At 48.3% G+C, this 16,656-nt stretch overlaps 1 long non-coding RNA gene across 1 annotated transcript; it reads right to left on the bottom strand.

Moving 5' to 3' along the window:
- Positions 1-2,389: 2,389 nt before the first annotated feature.
- On the bottom strand, positions 2,390-4,848 carry LOC142031612 (uncharacterized). The gene is made up of 3 exons (XR_012650581.1): positions 4,296-4,848; positions 4,010-4,189; positions 2,390-3,031 (listed from the first exon to the last, which is right to left on the bottom strand). It is a non-coding gene; the product is annotated as an uncharacterized LOC142031612 (long non-coding RNA).
- Positions 4,849-16,656: the final 11,808 nt, after the last annotated feature.

Here is a 16,656-nt window from a genome sequence, read left to right as displayed (position 1 = left end):
CGCACACACGCCGCCCCCTCCCGCGCGGTCACATGGGGAGATCCCGCGCGCGCTCCGCCGCCCGCCCACGCGCGGCCGCCGCGTGACGCAGCGCCTGGCGGGGGCCGCCGCCGCCGCGCGGGGGCGGGACCGGCACCGGCCGCCCGGCAGCGCGCCCCGCCGCGGCCGAGCCGAGCCGAGCCGGACCGGGCTCCGGGCTCCGGCGTCCGGGCTCCGGGCACCCCCCCCCCAGGCCGGGACGAAGCGGGCGGCCCCGCTGGAAGACGCGGTTCCAAACTTTCCGCTCGCACGGGCGGGAGGTGGTGCCGCTGCGGGGGGCGTAAGGAGGTGCGCCCCGCGCCGGGGCTCCTGCCGGTCCGTCATACCCCTGCGGGACGGGACGGGACGGACCGGCGCGGCCGAGCCCCCGCGGGTGCGCGCACACGGCCGGCGCCGGGGGGGTGGCAGAACCGGAGAGGGAGCTGTGCGGTGAACCCCGCGCTGAGTTAAAACGGAACGCGCCCTCGGCGAAACGAGCGCCCGGCGGCAGGTCGGCTGAGGCCGCCGGCGGCAGCAGCGGGGTCTGGCTGGCAGGGCCCGGCGCCCAGGGCCGCTGCCCCCGGGCCGGGCTGCGCCGCGGGGCGACACCTTCCAGCCAGCTACCGCCCGGGCTGGGGGACCGGCCAGGAGAAGACCCGCCAGCCCGAGTCACCCATCGCCCAGGCTGCGGGACACCAGACGTCACCTCTCCGGGGCAAACGCCACCTTCCTTCTCCTCCTCCTCCTCCTGTTCCCTGCCCCGCACGCCCCAAACGCACCAGCCCCGCGGCTGGGTCCAGTCGCGCGTCAAGCGTGAGGCGCGTGGGAAAGGGGGGCTCGGCGGCCGGAGTTTGGTGTTGCCACCCAACGGTCTCGAACTGGCCGGTGGCCGGAGAGCCGCCCAGCCCTGTTCCTGCAGCCCCCCGCCTGCTGCTGGGGAAGTGCCCCCCCTCCAGAAGGAAGGAAAGAAGGAGGGAAGGACATCCTTACCCCTCGGCGGTACCCAAGGTGAGGGTACCCCGCGGCCTGCGAGATGCGTTTGGGTAGCACGGCAAGTGGCAGAACTCAAAACACCGAGCAGGAGCAAAGTCGATTTTCCTTTTTGCCCGCCTCTCGTTCTCCCGGGGTGTAGCAGTGATACCAGCTCATGGCGACGGCTCAGGTGGCGATGTCGAGGATCTCCATCTACGGCTTTACGAGCTAATCTCCATTAGCCGTTCGATTGCCCAGCGGTAGATTTTTCATTATACAAACTTGACATACAACACGTAATACAACAATGGGAGATGGCGTTCTTGCTCCCCACGGGAGTCTTAGCAAGGCTAGGGGCAAAACTTGGTCCCTTGTTTAAGGTACTGGGGTTTCACTGAAATTTGTTATTTTCGGTTTTTATGTCTGAGCAAAATATACAAGAACCTGAACAAAATACCAAGTGTCAACTCAAGTGAGGAGAAATGGTAACATGTATTTATTTAACTGATGGAGAGTTGATTAAAGTATGAGTTTTTAATAATGTAAATCATGTTTGGTGCAGGTAACAATAGAAAAAGGATGAAGTGGGGGTGGGGCGGGAAGTGCTCATCTTGTAGGCAACATCCAACTCTTCCCACAGCTGGGAATACCTATCACACAGGGTTTCCTTCCCGTTTTCGTTGCCTTCCAATCCATACCTTGGCTGTCAGAGAGTGTTCGTCTGAGCAGGGACCGGCCCGCCAGGAAGCTGTGTCATGGCCTGTTTCTTTGGTAACCGCGGCCAGAAAAAATTGAATTTCGGTTTTCCAAATAGAAGGCTACTGCCTTTGTAGCATCTCAATAACGAACCTATGGCAAATCCCTGTCCCAGGAACTACATCAGTATGTCTGAAAATTAATACGTGATCTAGGAACAAAGTTTAAAAAAAGTTTTCTAAAGACGCAGGACTGCATGCTGTAGCTAGGGGAACGCAAGCATCTTTATTCCATCTCGGTTTTTATTTTGTAACACCTGAACTCCAAGAACTCGCCTCCCTGCCTGGGGTATTTTCCTATTTTTCAATTAGTCGTGACCATCGAGATAGTGACTTTGCGTTAGGCCTATCTGCAGTGCCACGCAGCCTCCCGTGGGGAAGGGTGCTGGAAGGCGGTGAGGCGGGTACTGGGGGGGCCAGGCAGGTGCTGGGGGGCTCGCCCAGCCGCACAAGGCCCCTCCGTCCGGCCCCTCCGTCCGGCCCCTGCCCCCGTACGCAAGGCACGGGCGGGAGGGAGGGCGGGCTCCTTCTGCATTGCATACCCTGACCGAGAAAGGGGCATGCTGCTCTTGGGGCTGCTGGCAAATCCACGCCACAAATCGGCAATTGCCCAATCCTGAAATCATCCCGCAGGCGAAACTGCCGCTGATCGCTGATTGTAGGGAAGGGATGTTCCCAGAGGGAAAATACCTGTTGCCTGCGGAAACGGGCAGCACCTGCACCTGGAGCCCCTCTGAAAGCAGAGGGAGGCACAGTCAGCCCAGCCGTTGCCTGAAACGGGAGCGACTGTGGTTGTCTCCTCGACTTTGGGGTGTGATCCAGTATCCCGACGGAGCAGACGAGGAGGTAGAGGCAGCTTTTTTCCCTGGCGTGCCGTGGTTCCCATGAGAAAACTCAATTGCACATTGCCCAGCAAAACCACAAAAATGTTCACAGCGCTGCCTTCTCTCCTCCCACTCAAAATGTTTTTTGCATACGCCTCTAGGCACTACAATCATGGTAATTAAAGCTGTAAAATATTATTAGTATCACACTTGTGTAGACTTTTCATCCTAAATGCTTTATATACCATGCATCCAGTGCCACACAAATGCAGCCACTCCTATGGAGAAAAGGAGCGGGGACGGTGCACGTCAAGACGGGAAGTCAAATTCTCACCAGGGATGCTCGAAGCAAATCCCTTCTCCTGCAAGAAGCTCCCAGGACACCTTTGAAGTCCACCCAGGGCGATCCTGTGCTGGGATTCAGGCAGAGATCCTCCACACCTGGAACTGCACGTGCCTGTCCTAGAGAAAGGGAGACTAACGTTACTGCTTCGGGAGCATTCAAATGGATTTGCAGAGATGCTCACAACACTCAGCTGTGCTTCTGACGGCTGCCAGCGAACGAGGTGTAACCCAGCCCTGTCCTGGGCTACTGAATGTACCAGGGCAGATGTAGGAGAGGGCTGAGTATACTGTAGCCCCCCTCTGTGGCGCGTGCTTAGACCAGGAACGGTGCTGTATCTGCTCCAGTCTGGCATCTCGCGCTGGGGAAGAGGAATAGGACAAACGTGCTCTGCTGTCTCCCTTCACCAGCAGATCTGAGAATGCCGGGCAAAAAGCCAGAGGCAGCCAATGAGACAAATTGAAACTTCCCCAGCAAAAAGCAGGGAAGCGTTTTTACAGCATTTTTTAGCACTATCCTATCATTAAAATTCAAATACTTTCCTGCCCAGGTACTGTTTCTGCTTACAGCCCACAGAGGACAAACCAGCACCAAGCCTGATCCCCAAATGTCCTGACATCTGGAGGTAAAAGTGTCCTTCAGAAGATGTTTGCCCTGCACAAATGGGAAGGGAGGGATGGAAGGAGTTCTGGCAGTTTTATAGCTGGTTTTACGCTTTTATATTTTGATTCTGAAATGGTTGTAGCGTACTGAGAGTAGGCAGGTGAAAGCAAGAAGTTGTAACATTAAGAAAGTAAATAAATCAGGTGGATCCAGCGATGGAGGTAGCAGAACTACAGCTCAGAAGACAACCTCTATTTCAGACCTCCTTTCTTTCCTAAAACGTTTGCCAGCTAGGGAATAAATACCAAATTTTAAGACCCTTACCTAGTGTGAGGACTATCTAGTCTGATCTTCATGACACAGGCCCTACAGAGTGCTGAAAAGCTTGTGATGAACATTCAATGTAATGCCTAAAGAGCACACACACCCCTGCACCCAAATAAACCCACCCAACCTTCTACACATGCTTTTTTCCGACCACGGTGCTAAGGTACCTGGGTGGGTATCATTAAAATTCTGGCCAGTTCCATGAAGTGATTTGGTTTCCAAGACCTCCAAAGACCAAGAAATGGGTTCATCCACAGCATGTGCAGATTTCCAGGCAGACGCATTCTGCTGCTCCTCGAGGACTCCCCGTAGCCATTGCTGTTCAAGCAGTCCTGCCCCAGCGGGCTCTGCGAGAGAGATAACATGCTCTGCCATAGAAAATTTGCAAGGCTGAGCAGAGCGGGGAGGCAAAGCGCAGGGTTAGAAAGGGAGAAGCGACAGATGTGCTGTCACCTCTACAGAGCCGGGAGCAGGGAGTATCTCCGCAGAAGCAGCTCCTTCCTTCCCTGCTCGGCACGCAGGCCTAGCCGGTAGTCTGACTCTCTGATGTTCTGTCTGATTAAACAAAAAAAAGATTGGAATCACACATGGCATAGGGACACTTTCATAATATACAGAAGAAATCTGCAGATGATCAGTTCTCTGTTTCCTCAGACTCCCCAGATTGCAAGATTGATGAGGAATCTGAGTAGGATATGAATGCCACAGAATCAAAGGAAAAGAAAAAAAAAAAAAAATCAGCAGCAAGCAATTATATTCAAGGAGACAAGACGGCAAGTCAGACCCAGAGGCAACTCCAAGGCTGCCAACACAGCAGCTGGTACGGCTCCCCAAGGAGCTCCACGCAGAACATCTCCGTGGTCGGTCCCCAGCCTCCCCGTCTGCCACCGGAGGAGTGGCAGAGGAGGAGGAGGAGGAGGAAGAGAAGCGGAGCGCAGGGGCGTAGGTGCCACTTCTCCCCCTCGCCCCAGTCTGCCTCCTGCTAGCAGGTCACAGCTGCTAGCTGGGGCACAACACACGCAGAAGTACTGCTGAAAATGCATGTTGAAACATATTTCTCAGGGAGGCTATTAATGCCTGTGAAGAAAACACTTAAATTGTTCACTCTTAATGGGGAAGAGAAAAATGCATTGCATAAACACAAATTTTATTAGCTGTCATTGAGGAGGCTGCGGGCTGTAGTGGCTGGATCCTGTAGCCGGGGCCAGAGATGGCTGCACTCCCTTCCTGGCTCCCCCCTGCCCATGTCAGGCAAGTTATTTCACCTTGCAGCTCCTCAGTTTCCCCATCTGGAAATTAGGATAATGATTTGACTGCTTCCTCAGTGAAGCAATGCTAGATCTGCTGATGAAGAGTGCTGGGTCAGAGGCAAGGATTATTGTCTAGCATCATAAATATTCATGCCATCGTGCAACGGGCAGGACTTGCTGAACAGACGACAGCACTCGTTAGAGACCATGCCCCAGAAAGTTTACAGTCTCCAAAACACTATAGCTATAAATTCATCCAATGCAACAAAGAACAAATATGGAGCAGGATGTATTTTTGCCAGCTACGACACTTGACTGAATGCATGGTTGGGAAAAGAGTTTTGAAGAGGAGTTTGTGTGCTCGGTGCACATAAATCAGAAAGTGGCTTCAAATGAAAAGGACAGTACCACACACACACAGAAAGCTGTGCAGGATGGTGTGGAGCAGAGCTTCCAGAAAAAGAGCCATTTAAACTTGACAGGAGGGTGAAAACCAGGAGAACAGGGTCAGGGCTGAGTAGCAGACGAAATTATCTCATCGACGTGGCAAGTGATATCTTTCCATTGATTTTTCAAATGAATAGATTTTATGGCCAGGAGCAACTGTTTAAAATCATCATAGTCTCACCTTTCGTACCCTGAAGATCAAAGAATTTCATCTAGTCATTTGAATTAGATCAATCCTATGTAAATAAAATAGTGCGCTAATTATAATCAGTTAGAGGATGCAGATTCATCACAGGCAAAGACCTGGGCAAGCATACGGTTCGTAAAACAAGACTTTGATAAAACTTCTCATTTAGTCTCCATCAAAACAGGCATGGGCCTGGAAATTACTCCATTTTAAAGTTGCGCCTGCATGGTATTTTAGCCCTGCCCATTTCAGTCCCTCGGGAAACACAGGTCCTGCTGCTGTCCTCCCTTGAGACACAGACCCGAGCGATGCATGCCTCTACAGCCAAAGGCGGGGAAGGGCTGCAGGGCAGGCAGTTGATAGTCAAACTAGCAACGGCTTGTCCAGCCACCGAACCGTTTCTTGCAAGGGTGAGAAGGTTCTGATGCTCACTCTACTCCAGTGTCACCTAAGCACTTGGGATGAGCTGGGCAAAACATCTGATAGCTGGGGAATGTGATGAAACATGGAGCCCTGGAGGAGCTGAACATCTTCACAGGTTCAGCTTGTGTCTGATGAAGAGCTTCATCTGGGAATCTTCATCTGAGCACAGGGAGGAGGAACAACTGCTGAGATGTCAAAATATACCATTTCAACATTTTCAAAATAGCAGGGCTGAACTTTTTGCTTTGAAATGGCCTGTTTCTGATAAAAAGCACCCCAAAACGTAAAAACAGGAGGAAAAAAAAATCAGGGAAAAACTACTTTTGAGAGCTCACTGAGTATTATGATGATAATGGAATCATCATCTTGGCTCAGACTCGCTGCTTTGGTCAAATAAAAAATACAGGCACAGGCACAGCAATACTGCTTGTGGTTTGGGACACAGTTTTACTTCTGTGCCTCTCAGCCATAAAACCAAAAAGGCCATTCTTTGCCCAGTCCTAATGAAGATATGGGGGTGGGGCGGGGGGGGGGGGGGGAGAAAAGCAAGAAAATACACTAACTGCAAGCATATCTAGCAGTAGATTTGCTAGGCTAAGGCTTGTATGAGACCTCTAATGAAGGGTCAGGAAAGCATCAGAGGACTTGCGACCCTCCCCACACGGTTACCGATTGCCACCCCTCCTGCCCCAGCCCCGGCCCTCATCCCAGCCGAAGCAATCCAGCGGCCGCAACGTGAGCGGACAAGGTGCCAGCGGAGGCTGCAAACCCCGAAAGCTCAGGAGTACAAGGGGAAGCATACAGCCATCCCCCTGAGACGCCGGCTATTGCCGAGGCATTGCCCAGGACCCTCCTTCAGGGCAAACCTGGTCTATTATTTAATTCTCGGTCTGTAAAAATAGCCGGAGCCAGCAGCAGGAAGGGATGGCAGGAGCCGGCAGCGCCGGCGCGAGCGACAGCGTGCGCGGCAGTGCACCTCCGGAGTGGGAGTTTGGCTTCGCAGCCAGGAGCTCAGATCTCATCAGGAGCCCCGAGGGGGTTTTCAGTTTGTAACTTTAATCTTTTAATCTGGCTCGCTCCTCGCGTGCGTGGGCGAGGAGCACGCGGTGGTGGGTTAATCCTCCGACGCCTCTCCCTCGCTTGCTGCTCGCTGTGCAGCAGACCCATGTTTAGGACACAAGATAAAAACGAAGACCGTGAGGCGGCAATGGGCCGAGGAATCATCCCAGGGAAAGGGCTTTCAGCAAACGCGGAGACGAGGCACCCCAAATTTCCTGAAGACAAGGCAAGTCAGGGCCAGCAACTGAGGCCTCTATTACGTGAAGGTGGAGACGCGAGCACCGGACAATAATTAAAAAATTGTAACCTGGCAATAAAAATACATGACTGGAAATGGCAGCAGGTGCTCACGGTTGAGACCAGGATGGTCCTGTGTAAGCAGGTAGCCGGCAGTGCCCTCCAAAAACACCCCCCAAGAGCAATATCCCAAACTCCTCACAGAAGAGCCCAGCGCATGCTCGCTCTGCAGCTTGGTAGGAGCCTCTCGCCACTGACATTTAAAGCTGGAGGGCAAAATCTTGACCTTGCAGAGGTCAAGGTATTATTCACCACTTCTTTGGCCATGGTTAAGCAGGCATCTGAATCCACGCCAGAGTCCCTTAAAAAAAGCAAGCTGGCTTTCAAATGCACCGTGCGCTTACATCTCCTGACCTCCCGGTGTCTTCATACAGACCCGAGTGCCTAAATGTTGTTAGAGGTGTGAATTTAAATACTTAGTGCCTCAGTTTATCCACCTCTCAGTGACGGCTGAGGGTTATTCACATCACAGCATTCTGGGAAACTAAGTGCTTGCAAAGAAGCCTGAAGCCTACAGGTGAATGCCTGCGGGAGAGGGGAGCAATGATTATCCTCCGGGCCCTTTTTCCAAGTAAGGAGAAGGCTTCTGTGCCTTCCAGCAACTCTCTTGGCAGCGCTCTGCGTGTAGGCAGTGGTCATAATCAGGAAGTGCCTCCTCCAATTTACAGCTGGTGGTACCACCTGTGCCTCTCCAATTCCAGCCAAAACAACCACCTCCTCAAACCCACTTGTAAGGAAGGGCAGAGGATCCAGCAATGACAACTCAGAGGGAAAAGCAAGACTCGGGTTTAAGTGCTGACATTTTCCCTAGACATGTACCACGGTTTATCAGTAATTTTCTTTCTTGTTGCAAAAACAACTGCAGTGTCTCCCGAGGGAAGACGACCCCACCATACCACAACAGCGAGCAACCGGTAAGTGATAGGGCAGACGTGGGACAACAAGAAAAGGTTAAGATGTTCAAATTTGCTGGGCCAACGAGGAACCAACCTACATGCCTGTGTGGCAGCTGGAATGGAAGAAAGTAGAGTCATTACTCATCACTTCAAGTCTGTCAAGGATTTTCTTTCTGGAAGGAAAACAAGTTAGTAACTGCTGGCGAGGCAGGGAACTTTTCTGTACAATTGAGATACAGCTGCGTATATGGGAGTATGTATATACATATACCTCATTGGTATTATCCTCTTGTCCCCTGTGCTGGTTTTCTTATTGCCAGGTCCTCCCTGGCCTTTCACCTTGTTGTGGTTGAAGCCATCTCCCTACTCATGGAGCACCTCAAGAACTAGTTCTGGATTAGCAGTCACTGCTTTAATGTACTCCAGACTTTGAATGGAGCTCTTTTACCCTGGGAACCAGAAACCTGAGGTGATTTTAAATTACAGAAATTTCTAAGAATTACGCCTCTGGTCAGCCAAAACTAATACCAGAAAGGGAAATCTTGCTGTTCCCACTGATGCAACAAACAGCAGGGCTTCCCTGACTTCCATGGATGAGATAGTCTGGACAAAAAAGAACAGAGGCCGCCACCTTATGAGCTGGCATTCATTCTGGGTGGCTTAATTTTTCCAGATGTATGTCCCTTGTGTGGTGTATACTGTGTTCCTGCTCTGGTCCTATTCACAAAAGTTAGGCTGGCTTCTCTGGAGCACGCAGGACCAAGAGGCACTGATTTTCAGATTTACTAAATGCCTGCATTTCCAGTTAATCTGGAGCTGTGGGTACCAAAACCTCAAGAGAGTCACTTACCCTTATTGCAAACATCATTTCAGCCCTTCTAATGCTACTGGAAAAGTAATAACCTTTTGAGACAACTTAAGAGCACTCTAAAAGCTATACACAGAAAAAAACAACAGGATCAGAATGAAAGCCAACAGCTTCTGCTATCAGATAAAACACTTCCTTTCATCAGTGTTTTCTCCTTTTCATTAGCTATTTCTTTTCACCCACTTTCTCTAGCCTCAAAAAGTTATTTTTGAATGACCTGTTTGCTGCAGATTTCCTGAAGAGGCCCAACCATCTACTCATCTTTGAGAAAGTACGTTGCTGCTGCCTGGTCCTACAATTACTTGCATATGAACCTAAAGCGGGCAGGTTCTCATCTTCCCTTTAGATTTTTTTTTTTAAATGGACGATGAAAGCAGAAACCATTCAGCCATACAGCTCCGTAAATCTTTTGATCTGCACCATTCCCAGTCCAGCACCATGGTGACAAGCCAGCACAGGGAAAGTCCACTGCACAATAACCACGGAACAGGCACTTTGCATTTCAGAGAGAGTGCTCTTCATGTGGCAAAACATCTGTCCAAAGGTATAAAGCGGGCATCTTGCTGTCTTTCAAGGCAGTCCTGCCACAGTGCCTACAAATCACTCTCCTTAGGAAAGGGGGATTTTATTTTTTTTGCTAAACGCTGTATCTGTTCATCAAACTGATCCCCGCCATCCGTACCTGCTGAATCCACACAGCATACTCCTAAAAATGGGGTTGTCTTGTCAACAGGATCCAGCACGAGGGGGTTCTGACCCATGCTTGGGATATTCTGGTGCTGCCGACACACAAATAAACCACAATCTTTTGTCCTCTAATTCACAAAGATGACTGGTCACCTCACATCCTTGCATCAGAGCAAACCCCTCTGAGGCAGCTGGAAGCACGCATCACAGCATCACCGGCTCTGACAGCTGGGACCAGCCTCGTGGCCACCTCTGCTGCATCTGGGGTAAGGAGTCCCACCGCTTTCTTCTTCTAGCTGCTTCCTTCAGGTAGGGCAGCAAGTTTTGTCTTTTCCTGCTATGTGACCCAGGTGGTGGTGCCTCAGAGAGCACCCGTGACAGCTGGATGAACTGGAACAAAGACTAGCTTTGTGATCTGTCAGAAAGCAACTGGTGGCCAACACAGACGTGTGACACCCGGGGCTTAGCAACAGACAGACACAAGCAAAGCCTGCGGCTTGCTCTCCTCTGTGCAAGTTTGACATCAGTGAGAAAGGTCACATACAGGTATTGAACACCACCAAAATACAAGCAGAACCTCTTCCAAGGGGTTTGCTAAGAAACAAAGCAGAAAAGACATGGTCACCTTTGAGTAACGTGGATAGCTACAAGGTTCATTCCAATAATTGCTGTACAGACCTTTTTGTTTTCAAAATTAGCTGCCAGATTTTCAGAGACAGAACATTATACGATCTTCTTAAGGTGCTGATCCATCTTAAGGTGATGATTACTAGCAGGGCTGAGAGCTTCATCTCTTACCTAACATTTCCTGTAACGAAACCCTGTTTTGAGATACTTTGATCTTGCTAAACTTTAATCATTTGGATTAAAATTTTCCATGCCACGTATTTACCTCGAGTTAATTTTTTTAAATCAATACATCTTTGTACCTGTTTTCAGAAGTCTTACATCAGCATCCTCACTATGCAAGACATTAAAATTGCTCACTAGACCCGCTACCTGCAGGAGCAGGGATAAGTAGGTCTGGGGTTACTCCACAAGAAAGAGAGAGCTAGAGATGTTACATGATCAGATGTTTTTGACAACAGATGACATTTTTGACCCCATAAGCCTTTTCTACACTGGACTTATTTACCATTGGCAAGACCTCGCTCATTAAGTTAACATACACAAAAGATATTTTACAATAAATTAGTATCGCAGTTCATTACAATGTGTGGAATTTTGCAACCATCTGAAAGCAGGACACGTTTAATTTTACACGGAAGGATGTTTCAAGGGTGTTATTGACCCTTCACTTCTACTGCTAAAGGGAAGATCAGTTGGCAGAGCCTACACAGTGGTGGGCAATAAGGAAGAAGCTGAACAGCCAAAGGTTGCTGCTAACTGTCTCCCCTTACATGGTGGTGCATTTCTTTCCCCTCTTTGGGCTGATCTACGAACTTGGGAAGTCTCGCTAGGCCTTAGCATAAGTGTAACGAGTCAGGCGGTTAAGCATCCCTTGGCCGTACCAGGGACTCTCACATGACTAAGACGGGGGGGGGCATGCAGACCGTCTCAAGCACTCCCACTGGCAAAACCAAACAAACAAAAAACCAAAAGTAGAGATAATTTGTTCTCTCCTGACAACCTTGGGATGTATGCCAGTCTTCCCCTTGGAGCATCCCGTATCTGAATCTTAAGTCATTCTCTGACAGCCCCAGAGCCTTCCTTATCTGAATCATAACTCATGTGAAACGGTACCAGTACTACTGGAATCCCAGTAATCTGCTGATGACTAAAGCCAATCATCTCCCGGACCTATAAGCAGCGGTACTAAGTGAGACCCTTTGAGCTCTCCTGGACCGCAGCGGGCTGCGACCGGCATCTGCCTCTGAGCAGGACGCCTCTCAGAGCTCGCAAACTCTCCAGTTTGCAAAAATCGGAGGTCTGCTGCCGACAGCCGACACAACTCGGGCTGATACTCTCTGCTCCTTGAGGTTTGACCCTTCGCCCATTGAGAAAGATGCTGAAGCATTCAACGTGAGTATTTTCACTGAACTCGAGGAGAATTTTTAACAGGTATACCTCTTTTGCTTGCTTATGTATATCTTAGTGCCTTTATGCATATGTGTGTGTGTACTAACATAAATATTCTATAGCAAGTATATTACAAGTTACTGCTTTTCAAATCTATACTTACATTACTGTTGTGAACTTTCTTCAACCGTGCACAAATCTCAGGCTGCTATTATACTTATAATCCCTTTAGATATAAACCGTTGACCAAGTCTGGGACTAGGAGTCGATCCAGCTGCACCTAAGCTCCGACAGGAGTTTAGAGAGCAAGGGGGTCTTCTCTGAACCTCGTAACTCAACAGGAGGGTCTCCCTTACCCTTTTTACATTCCTGATCTCTGTACAAATCACAAGAAATCAATTCTAACTGGGTTTTTCTTTGTATATTTCTCTTTTTTAACCTATTGCATTTTTGGTCTCTGAATACCTAATTTTAGTCTGATTCTAACTTAATTTTCCTGCGTGCATTTCATCCATGCATTAAGTAAGAGAGTGAACCTTGCCATCAAATACTGTGAAATCGCGCTTTTATATAAATTCCTATTAAATAATTTTTCTTTTGCTAATACCATTGGAAGTGATTCTTTAAGCAGTCCAAACCACTCCTTTTTGCGACACCTTACATTGCACAGAGAAGTGGATTAGGCTCTAGATCAACCACTGCAAGATGGTAGAAGAGGACACTGTCAGCGATGCTAGGTGAGCCCTGCTTCCTCCCCACCATGTTAACTGAGGACCAGGGTTTGGGGTTCCCTGCTGTCTGTTGTACGGCTGGTGGCAGTGATCTAGCTCTGAGGGATGTCACCAAAAACATTGTGTGCAACTCTAACTTCATGACTAACAGCGATTTGGGTTTCTTTTCTTTTTTGCCATTGTCTTTTCTCTAGCAGGAACTGGTTACAGAGAGGATGAAGTGCCTGTGGGAAAGAAAAATTGTGTGAAAATGGGAACCTGAAAAAAGTAGCAACGAGAAGTCATTAGAAATCTCCTAAATAGTGAGAACGTTTCAGGTTTGTTGAGAAGCAGAACTATTCCTCTCTGTGCCACAAGCAAAGTTGCTGAACTACACTATTTTCCCTCAGCTAAAAGCCAGTTTAATCATATAGATTTCAACACATAAGCAATGAAAAAATAGATGTTTCTCCTCAATTTTTTCACAAAATACTGGCAAAAAAAAGACACATTTTTCCTATTATTTGAATTTACTTTTATTTGTGCCAAAATTAATTCCCAACCTCCAATACATGCTTCAAAATGGTGACCAAAATAGAAATTGAGACTTTCCCTCTGATTAAATGCTCTTATGGTTATGGTCACATAAGACCCCCTGCCTAGTGCTTTCCTTCAATTCTTTCTCAGTCTTTAGAAATTCCTGGCCAACAAGGAACACAATGTCTGGGAAATCTGACCACAGCGTTTCAGAGAAAAGAAACTAAAAGGAGAAGATTTCAACAATTACAGTGACATAAGAAATAAATACAGAAAAAGAAAAGTTGAAAGGCCAGCCTAGCACTTACCCACAGATCCCAGCAGTAGTTCCAGGCAGGATTTATTCTAGTAATAAAAATATCTAGGGGATGCAGGTACCCTAACACTACAGAAGTAGCAGCACTGGTAGAGCTGAGTTATACAGACACGGTGTCACCTCCTACCTGCCTGCCCTGATCGCTCCGGGCACGGAGCAGGTTCTGTGGGATCACAAACAGGCAATTTTGTTAGCAGAAGACTTGGGAGCAGATGAAAGCTTGGGTCCACCATCCCCCAACATACCTGCCGGAGAAGTTGAGCTGGTACAGGGTGGGGAAATTAAGTGTGCTAGATAAAGGAGTGGTATTAACATCTCTGTTTGCCTGGAGCAGTAAAGAAACCAAGAGAAGGAATAGCAACTCTGCAAGGGATACAGCTGCGTGCCACTCCTTTTTGAGTGTGAGCTGCAATATTTGGCTTTTACCAGTTGAATTCATGCCCGGGGAATTAGAAGCTGGAGGAAAACTAGGGGATTTTATTTATTTATTTTCACCAACCCATTGTGCAGCATTCTTTATCTGTGATTTAACACAGCTCTTTTACTGTTTGTAACTTCTACGATTTCAACCGGAGGGAAAAATGCGATAAGATTTTTACAAGACTCGTGGGTCTTGTGAAACACTTTAAAATGGCCCATCTTTCAGGCTTTTTAACCAGATTGAAGCAGAGTAAAAACCTGCATTCTGTAAAACAGCCTGGACACTGAGCTTCTGTAAAGTATACTTTGTGCTTTTTAAAGGTGATTTTCTTCTGAACATACAAACTGTTCTGGAAAGTTTGGCAGATATCTATCCGATTAAGCCCACAAAGGTGTGTTTCTACATTCTTGGGTACACGCTTACATACCTGCACAGAGCTTCAGGCTTTTGTCTTTTTTTTTTTTTTTTTTTTTCCTTTAAAATCAAGGCCAAATTTTTAATCAGCAAAGTAGATCCACAGATCTGGGTTTACTAAGCCAATGAGAAATATTACCCAAAGCTTGCATACACAGTTACTCAGCTTGCAGCTCTGCTGCCACTCAGTTTCTGGGGCCAGATTCTCAGCTGTTGTGAATCTCTATAGGCCCACCAGAAATCTGATTGCCAGAGATCCCTCACCTTTATCTTTAGTGGTACTTGCTATAGGGATTTTCCTTTCCACTTAGCACTCATCTGCTCACGTCCTTTCTCCTGCTCCCTTACCTCATTAGTACTTATGACAGAAAGGCAAGTAATTGCCAGGACCTCCTTGATGACAGGCAGACTAAGCACAGCTGCAAGCTCCTTGTGCCTTTCTATACGCATTTTTTCCACACAGGTACTCTATTTGTTGCAACGGCAATGCTCTGTGCATCACAGGCACTGAGCCCGTCTTCTGTTCGCTCCCTAAGACACCACAGCCCGCTATGCCCTCTCAAGTTGCATGTCCTCTTCTTTGATCTTTCCATCCGTCTCTCTGGTCACAGGAACACAAGTTTTGAGCTTTCTAGTCTTCAAATGCCTGCATCGTTCACTGCATTGCCAACTCAGCCAAGGGCTCGGCAGCTTTCCCTTGGACAGAGAGGCATTGTAAGGTGGGGATGGACTAAAGAGGCGGCAGGAGAGAGCAGAGGCACGTCCCTGGAAATTGTCCTTCAGTGCGACTTTGAAAAAGAAAACCTGCCACCGACACACAGAGTAATAGGTTACAGGCTCCAAATGGTGGCATCTGAAAATCCTGACTTTTCCCACAGTGGGGAGAACCATTGTGTTGCTGTTCCGAGTACCTCGTCTATAAGGCTTACTAATAACAACAATTAGTAATAATAATAATAATGAGTTACAGAACAAATTTGGTTTTCTGACTATCGTTCAGCCCGGAATGAAATGTATCACAACTGTCTCTTTTAGAAGTGCTGGGAAAACTTGTCATAGTTAAGAATGAAAGTATTAGGCAGACGTGACATTTAATATCTGAACTGCCATCAGACAGGAAATTGCATTGTTAAATTGCATTGTTATCCAAGTTAATTAAAAGGAAAAAAAAAAAAAAAAAGAAAAATTTGACAGTGAGCACTAGGGGCCAGCTCCATCCCTAGCACAGCACTGTTTGCTGTAGTCCCTGACATCTGACAGCAGTTCCCGTACCACAGCATCCCTTCAGCGGCAGCCCTGCGGCTGGGAACATGAGCAGGCTTCACGTGGGGTTCCTGTGCCACTGCATCAAACATGCTGCAAGTTTCTAGGCCAAACTATACGGGACGATAAACCAAACGAAACCCAAGAAACTTTCCAAACCAAACGAAAGTCATCTCTTCCCTGTGCTCCTCCTCCCCCCTCCACCCCCGCCCCAGACTCTTGTCTCTGAAATGTCTCACCATGTGTGCTTCAACCTTTCAGTACCAAAAAGGCTGCAGCACAAAAGGAGCAAGCTGCAGATGGATGGACTTAGTTCTCAGAGTTGGATGGAGCAGGAATGAAGTTAACGGGGAAAAAGTTTCGCTTTTCAGTAGACAGAGACAAGCATTTCTCTATAATAAAACAGGATTTGACAGAATTTCTTGCATTTTAAGCTTTGCATGCCTTTCTTAATAAAAGACTAAGCTCCCTTTCTCCTTCCAACACAGTGCATCATGCCTCAGATAAAATCCTTTTGAAGAACAACACACACACACAGTATAATCTGACATTATTCCAGTGCTACAGGGAACATCTTGAACATAATTGCACCACATGGAATTTGACTTGCTATGAGAAAAACACACAAAAAAGCTTTCACAACAAATCCATAAACACATTTATGCTCCCAATAGCCATGATAAATCCAATTAAACAGCCAGGATTTGCGCTACAAACTGTCACTAAAGGAGTTAATGCAGTTTCTGTGGCAGGGAATACACCAGCTTTAAGCAAGAAATCAGTTCCTAGTTGCCTGAGGTTCACAATTTTGTAGTCAAGCCTCACTTGAGAGGACTGGCAGCCAAACCAAGACTCTTTAGGCCCAGCTTACCCATCCACGGTGGTACTGCATTGCCTCACCCTCACTCTACCTAGTCCTGGCATCGCTTTCCCTCTGCCCCAGCTAGCTCCTTCAAGATGCTCTAATGCCTCTTCCAGCAGTGCTGATAATAGGACCAAGGACATCAGAACGAGGCTCGC

The sequence above is a fragment of the Buteo buteo genome, chromosome 5 (assembly GCF_964188355.1).
Source record: "Buteo buteo chromosome 5, bButBut1.hap1.1, whole genome shotgun sequence".
Lineage (NCBI taxonomy): Eukaryota > Metazoa > Chordata > Aves > Accipitriformes > Accipitridae > Buteo > Buteo buteo.
The sequence above is the reverse complement of the archived record's forward strand: the minus strand, read 5'-3'. Positions and strand labels throughout refer to the sequence as shown.